The 7,625-nt window shown below is 46.2% G+C and overlaps 1 protein-coding gene across 1 annotated transcript in view; it reads right to left on the bottom strand.

The window, feature by feature from the left end:
* Positions 1-311: 311 nt before the first annotated feature.
* The window catches only part of Stk35 (serine/threonine kinase 35), a 44,597-nt gene continuing 37,283 nt past the window's right edge, over positions 312-7,625 (bottom strand). The window contains exon 4 of the mRNA XM_004661457.2: positions 312-4,792. The gene's annotated coding sequence lies outside the window, so the exon portion shown is untranslated. The remainder of the gene's footprint in view (positions 4,793-7,625) is intronic.

Here is a 7,625-nt window from a genome sequence, read left to right as displayed (position 1 = left end):
AACATCACCAATATTTGATGAGGTCCCAGGCAGAATCTTCCAAAGAGGAGCCTGGTCTGTATTCAACACTACAACAAGGTCTGCTGGCACAATTTCAGACAGGGTCTCCGTCACTTCTAGCTGCTTGCTTCTTGGGTGTGGAACAGGAACAGCTACTAGTTGGGGGCCTCAGGGCAGTTTTCCCAAGCAGTCTAACAGGTGGAGAGCATCCTTTTCTCTCAGCCCATCCACCAACTGGGACTAGGGTGCTGTACCATGAAGTGGCTTCTCCCCTCTGCCAAACACACAGCAACAAAACCACAAAACACTCATTTTCAAATCACATATGGCTTCTTTGACCCCATCAAATAACTTTATTCACACAAACGTCCCTTAATTTACAAAGCCTCAGTCACTCATACACATTAGAGGGATCCACAGTGTTCAAAACTTAAATATAATGTATCATACCAACCCAAGTAAACCAAGTACAAAAAATATTCATATAAAGTTGTTCACACATAGGTCCTATATTACCAGCTTCTGTGCAAAAAAGAAAATAAAGAAAAATAGATTAACTACTATTTGAAACTAACCCTGTGCCTGGCTTAAAACCTCCCTCAAAACCAAGTCTGGCCCACATGAGTGTTAAAAGTAACGAAAATTATCGTCCCCTGTTTTGATGGCAAGTAGCCCTGGGACAAAAGATTTAAGTCATCCCTAAACTCCCTTCTTCCTGTGGTCTTGTCTAGAAGAAGAAAAAAAAAGTAGAGGCTTGGGCTTTTTCAGTTACTTTCTGCAATCCTAGGGGCCCCTAGGTAATCAGTGGTAGTGGATTTGTCCCTCAGTGATTGCATGGATACTAACCTATCATGTGGTACCTACTTCCAGAGCATGCTTCCAGACAAGGACCCCTGCCTTCAAAGCTAGGCCTGTGTTGACCTGCAGGCTATGTGACAGCTCAGGATGGGGGGACAGCAGTGGCAATGCTTCTGGGGCTTCAGCCTCCACTCTGCAGCCTGGAGAGCTGAATAACCAAGCTAGGCCATTTCTGAGAAGGACATGCCTCCAATGCCCCCAGGACACGTCCAGGGAAGGGAAACTAGGCAAGGAGTGGGATAACCAAGAGATGCACCTAGAGTAAGAGCCCCTCGATGTGGGAGGAAGGACAAATGATCAGGAATGGAAGGTGGGAGAAGCTCTTGGTAAGCAGAACTGGGAGGGGAGGCACAGAACAAGGCAAGGGCAGGTTAGGGTCCCTCCTTAGAGGGTAGCAGCCACTTTGCTCTTCGGAGTTTCCAAAAGATATCCTAAAGTTAAAACCCAGACATCATTCATCCTTCTAAGTTGTCTTCTAAAACAATAAACAACAGCACAGATTCCCACAATGTCAACTCTTACTTTTCTTAGAAAAAGATTCAAGCAAAAATAATCTTATTGCTCCAAACACTGGTTTCTTTAGATTGGAGACAAATGATATGTGAAGGAGCCCAGAATCTTGGAGGAAGGGAATGATGGAGGTAGGGAATGTTGGGGCAAGAAGGCAGTGAAGAAGGTGGGGAGTGGTCTTAGCACCACAGGGTCAGGGAGCAGAGGGAGTGAAGGGCCTCTGCCAGCTCCAGGCTTCTCTGCTTCATTCTGGGGCCACCAAAAAGGAGGTCAGGCCCTATCCAGAGTCAAATCTCTACCTAGTGTGGGTAGGTTTCTCCTCCAGCTGTAAACAGGGTATTTCATAAGTAAACATTTAGTATACTCCCTCAGAAAGGCAGTCAAGGGCAAAACTCTCAAGGTGGGAGGAAAGAGTTCCCATGCCCTACCCCAGAACCCCTGGGGGGAGGTCAGGCTAAAGCTTGAACTTTAGTCTCCTGGGACCACAAGGGGGTTGGATGGAGCCAGTCTGGGAGGAACAGATGGCATCCTCCTAGCTAGAGGTAAGAGCAAGAAGGGACCTGCTGGGGACACAAGGCAGTGTACATATGTAAGCAGCAACTCTTCTGGGCTCCAGTTGCTGTGAAGAGGCAGGAAGATGTGCCTGACTACAGTTCACAGGATAAGGGTAAGGGCTGAGAGTCTTCCTGCCCCTGTGGCTCTCTGAAGATAGGGGAGTATGAATGTAAGTGACAAATGGACAGAGGGGAAGAGACAGCCACATGCTTCCAAGTGAGCCAGTAGGTCTGGCTGGGGAGGGCAATGGAATAAGGCACTACAATCTGTCTTGCTGATTCCTCTCACTGATAGGGAACTAAGTGGACCCAAAAGAGCCATGGCCACTATGGCCCCCCAACAGGCAATCTTCACTCAAGAGTAGAAGTGATTGCTGTTGTTAAGATCTACACATTCCTAGAATGTGAACAGGTCAAGCAAACCTGGAGGTGCCTGAGATGATGCCCCACAGAGCTGCTGGAAGATCTGAGGTGCAGGAAGAAGGAAGCAACAGAGGAGTATGTTGATCTTTGAGAGGAACAAACAGGGCGGGTGGGGGCTCTGAAGAGACTGTAGGGGATGCTAGAGAATGAACCACTGACAGTGGCAGAGCCAGCAGGGATGCAGGGCCAGCTTCCACATGGCTGGTGGGGTGCCTGCAGGTGACAAGCAGACAGCAGGGGAGAGAGAAGGAAGGAAGAGACAGGGATAGGCACTTGGAGCTAAAAAGCTGGCCCTCATTTGAGCCAGGAAAGAAGTTGCTACCATCAAGCCAGGCCAGCTGGGAGTCATGGAAGACAGGCAGGGATACCCTAAACAAGGCTGCATACCTGTGACCTACAGAGAGATTCTGACAACCACCACCACACACACACACACAAAAAATGTACCAAGGGGAAGAAGTATAGTAAAAGCCTTATTAGCTAAAGCTGAGACAAAGGAAACAAAGAAAATGACAGGCAGGTTAGGGGCAGTATACTTGCTAGACCTGAACCCTTACCAGGGATTCTGGAGCAGCCAGGGAAAAATGGGGTGCTGAGCTCAGGGACAACTTTTCCCATTTGCTCATGTACAGAGACAACAGCCCCCAGGGGAAGACACAGTGATTGGATAGAGAAGAAACATGCTTTACAGCTGAGGATTCTGCTGTCCCCATCCTCCTAGCTGTCACTCAGAGTAGGCTAACAGGCAAGAAGACAGACATACAATCACAGGGAATTTCAACTCAAGAAGGGAAGGGCTGCAGTCCCGAGGAACAGCATTTGGCCATCCAGCCAGCCCATTAGAGGAAGAAACTTTGGTGCTAAGGGACCTAAGGGAAGGCTGGAAGAGTAGACAGAGCTGAGGTTGTGCTGGTCTCTTCCACACTCCATGGCCAACTTACCAGTGCTTGGAAGGAAGCCTCCCCTTGGTCACATACTAATTAAAATGCCCAACTATCTCTCCATTAACCTATGGGGGTGAAGGAAGAACAAAAACAAAAACAAAGGCAAACAACTCCTTTCCCCTCGCCCAGAGACCCCATCCTATGTGGCAAGAATGAGGTGAAAAGTCTGGAAAAGTTCTGGAGCAGCCATAGGTGCATCCAGATAAAGGGCAATGTGACAGAGAAAGAATGGTGGCCTCCAAGCAGCAGCCAGAGGGAGGATGCTTTTCCTCAGGAGGCTGCAGGAACACTGCTAAGGGAGTAAGCACAGGAATGCAGACACAGGCAGCTGAGCACAAGGATCTAAGCTGGGGACATTCTAGGGTGACTGGTCCCCATATGTGACCCCTAAGAGCCACACAGGGTGTCTCAGCCAACTCACACCTCCTTCTTCATGACAGGTTCTTTCTCTTCCTATAATTCCTACTGAAGGTGGACAGCTATTGTTATGTCCCTGGGATTGAGGGAGTTGGTGCTGGAAAGTATGCATCACAAACTAGAACATCACAGACACCCGACAGTCAGAGACAGCAGCCAGCTGAGGGTACCCTGCAATGGTCACAACCAGATCTTAGGGCCTAGGTTAAGTTGACACTTGCAGCACACCTGGGAAGACGATCTGGGAGACAGAGGGTGAGGCATGCTGGCCTCATAGCAGTTGACAGTGATCAGGAGCTCCCAGTGTGTCTGGGCAGAGGTTTGGCACAACAGTCCTAACAGAAGGTAGGCTTGTGCAGCTGGGGCAGGGTGGCTCCTTATCACCAAGTGAGGGGGAGGATCACCCACTGTGGCTGACCACAGAACCCCAGTTGTAAAGGGCAGAAGAGGGAACCAAAGCCATGGTTTAGGCCTCCTTTCTGGAGTCCTCCTGTCGCAACCTTGGCCTTCCTCTTCCAGGTGATTCTTCACCTCTGATTCTGAGGCCTGAAGGTTGGCCAGGACCAGCACACCATGGAATCCAGCAGCCTCCCATATCTTGGAGGGAGGTAGCTCAGAGGCCGCTTCCTTATGTCTTCATATCTCATTCCAGGAGAAACATCGAAATTTCTCTGGGGAGACAGGGTTTCTTTGAGAAGTGAAATGCTAAAGCAGAATTGAGATGTATAACAAAGAACAGAGGGAAAATGAAAGACAAAACCAAAATTGCTTCCTAGCTCCTTAAGAAATAACAGTGAAAGTTAAGCGTATGCTTTGTTCACATTCAATGTTTTTAAAGAAATAGTGCCTTTCCATAGCACAGCCTGCTGCTCTTCTGAAGTCTTGATGGTTTAAATTAAAAGGGAAAAAGACAGCAGAAAGTGGGATGGTGTAGGGGGAGAGAAAGCACAACTAAAAGGAGGGGGAACCCAAGCAAAGCTTCACATTGTGGGAGGTCCAGCTGTTGGGAGATCGTCACTAGCCAAGCCACCACCCTCTGCGGTCCTGTTGGAGACATGATGAGATTGTGGGTCCAAAAGAGTTGACCTGGAAGACAGAAGGTAGACAAGGATAGACATGAGATCAATGGGAGAGCGCAAGGGACCAGCACCTGACTCTGACTGAATATGAATCTGTGTTGTTTGCTGGGGCCTGGGTTTTCTAAATACTTTACATGGAGTAAATTGAGCCTTGCCTTATACTATCCAGCACACTTTCTTCTTTCTTAGGTAAGAATACTGAAGTGCTCAAAGGTCATGGAGACTGAGGGCAAACCTTGGAAGAGGGAATGCTGGCTACAGCTACCATTTTGATCACGAATCCCATACCTTGTTCCCACTCCAGCTTTGCTGTATCCCATAGGATCCATTCTGAAAGGGCTGTCTTCACAAACCCTAACAGCCTTGGTTTCACTCAGCCTTTCCTCCCCACCCTCATGACTACTGTGCTATCATAAGCCTCACAGCAATCCTCTTGAGCTTTTGCTGTTTTATTTTACTGATGAGAAAAGAACCTGATCTAGGTTACCAAAGTCTTAAGAGGATGAAGTCTCACTTGGCCTCCATCATGGTCAGGTGGCCTCAGAGCAAGATTTCCTAGAACCGGCATGCCTCTGCTCTGCTTGCTGAGGGCTTTGGAGCCATTACTATGGCTTAGTAAACAGACTCTACCACCTGACTTGAGTGAATTTAAGTCCTTTGTTCTTTGTACATGTTATGTCCTGAGCTATTATAAAGATTACATAAATATAGTCATGTCTGGCTTAATGACAGTGATATAAAAATGCATTGCTGTTTGAACATCCTAAATTACACTTACACAAACCAAAATGGTTATAATGTAACTGGGTAATATAATGGGACCACCTTGTATACATGGCCTATAGTTGATGGAAGCATCATTATATGTGGTTGTACATATAAAAGTTAGAAGAGTACCTGACCCTGTTGGTATTGGCTATCTGGGAACTGTCTTAGCACCCAGGCCTCAGGAATAAGAATTCTGTCCTTCAGGGAAACCCAGGACACAAAGGTCTATAGAGAGATTAGTCCTGGGCCAGCCTCATACTCTGAGCCATCTAATCAGAGCTAAGTATAGCTGTGTTCTACGCAGGATGAGCCATCTGGTCAGCAATGCCTTTATCCTCCCTATACATGGAATCAGCCTGTCAGGTTTTTTTAAAATAATCTTTTATTGTTATTTTTAAATAGTTTTATTTATTTGCAAGCCTAGAGAGAGACAGAAAGCGAGAGAGAGAGAGAGAGAGAATGGGCACACCAAGGCTGTTGCAAACGGACCCCAGACACATGTGCCACATTGTGCATCTGATTTTAGTGGGTATTAAGGGAATCAAACCCAGGTCGTCAGGCCTTGCAGGCAAGCACCTTAACTGCTGAGCCATTTCTCAGCCCTGACAGTTTAAAAGTGTCTGGTTTTATCCCAAGTAACTATTCAAACAAGTCTTTCCCCGTGTGCTTGCTTTCTCTGTGGACACAGCCAGCCTCTCTGCAGACTAAAAGTGAATTGGCCCTTCTGGCCCAACACACATCCTTTCTACTGTAGCACATGAGCTGTGCAGTTGGACCACATCAGCGCTCCCATCAGTCTTAGCCCTCACAGGTGCCTGGCTCATCTTCAGAAGAGGCAATGAGGTGGGGCAATATCCATCTGGTCAACCAGTCCTATTGAACCAGCCCTTTCTTTCAGCACCTTTTTCTGTCTTCTTCACAGCCCTGTAAAGCACCTAAATAAAGTTTTATTGTACCAAAAAAAGGTGGTTCTGGCCATGGCTGTCAAGAGAAGGATGTGCCATCCTCCACCTCCCCCCCACCAATATCACTGAAGGAATGAAAACAGTGCTTAGAACTGAAGCCCCATAATTCTACTCCCAGAAGCCTAGCTTAACCCATAACTTGAATATGGAAAAAACTGTGCGAATAAAGATGTTTATTCCCTTTAATTATGAGGCACTAACTCCCAAATCCAAAATTAAAAGATTAAACAAACGACCCACCAGCTCAGTGATTGAGGAAATGAAAGTGACTGGCATTTGAACATTAGCCAAAAGCCTGTCTGAGTCAAGTGGGAGACGTAAGTTTACAAAGCTAGGTGGCAGAGAATAGGAATATTATTTGTCTCTTTAGCTCAAGCTGGAGCTTAACCCTGTTATCAGGTAATGAGGGGGGAAAATTAAAACTGACAGTGGTGTTTGAATGGGTGGGGTTTTTAGACAGGTCATTTGGGAAGGGTCCATGATCAAATTCTGGTGGCTTTATAAGAGATAAAACTCATATGATGGAGAATGGAATTTCAAAGGAGAAAGTCAGGGTGGGGGAGGGAGGGAATTAACATGGGTTTTTTTTATAATCATGGAAAATACTAATAAAAAATTAAATTAAATTAAAAAATAAAAAAAGAGATAAAACTCAGACAGACATACAGCTTTCTTGTCAAATGATGTCCTATGTCACCTCAAATGTCTGCCAGCCAGAAGTCATTATCTGGATGTGAACCTTTGCCTTGGGTCCAAAACCACAATCTAGTAAAGCTTCTTTATGAGTTACCTAGCATGGTAATGTGTTATTAGCAACAGAAAACAGACTGATAGACTGTGACTATATAACCTTTCCCACAAACACTGTGGGACAATGTGGCAAGAAATGGCAAAATTCCTTTTTTCTTGTTTTTGTTTTTTCGAGGTAGGGGTTTACTCTAGCTCAAGCTGACCTGAAATTCACTATGTAGTCTCAGGGTGGCCTTGAACTCATGGTGATCCTCCTACCTCTGCTAGGATTAAAGGTGTGCACCACCATGCCCAACATTTAAAAAATATATATATATTTTTTATAGCAGGAGGGGCTTTATTTCACTTACAGATCCA

This window comes from Jaculus jaculus, chromosome 8 (assembly GCF_020740685.1).
Source record: "Jaculus jaculus isolate mJacJac1 chromosome 8, mJacJac1.mat.Y.cur, whole genome shotgun sequence".
Classification (NCBI taxonomy): domain Eukaryota; kingdom Metazoa; phylum Chordata; class Mammalia; order Rodentia; family Dipodidae; genus Jaculus; species Jaculus jaculus.
The sequence above is the reverse complement of the archived record's forward strand: the minus strand, read 5'-3'. Positions and strand labels throughout refer to the sequence as shown.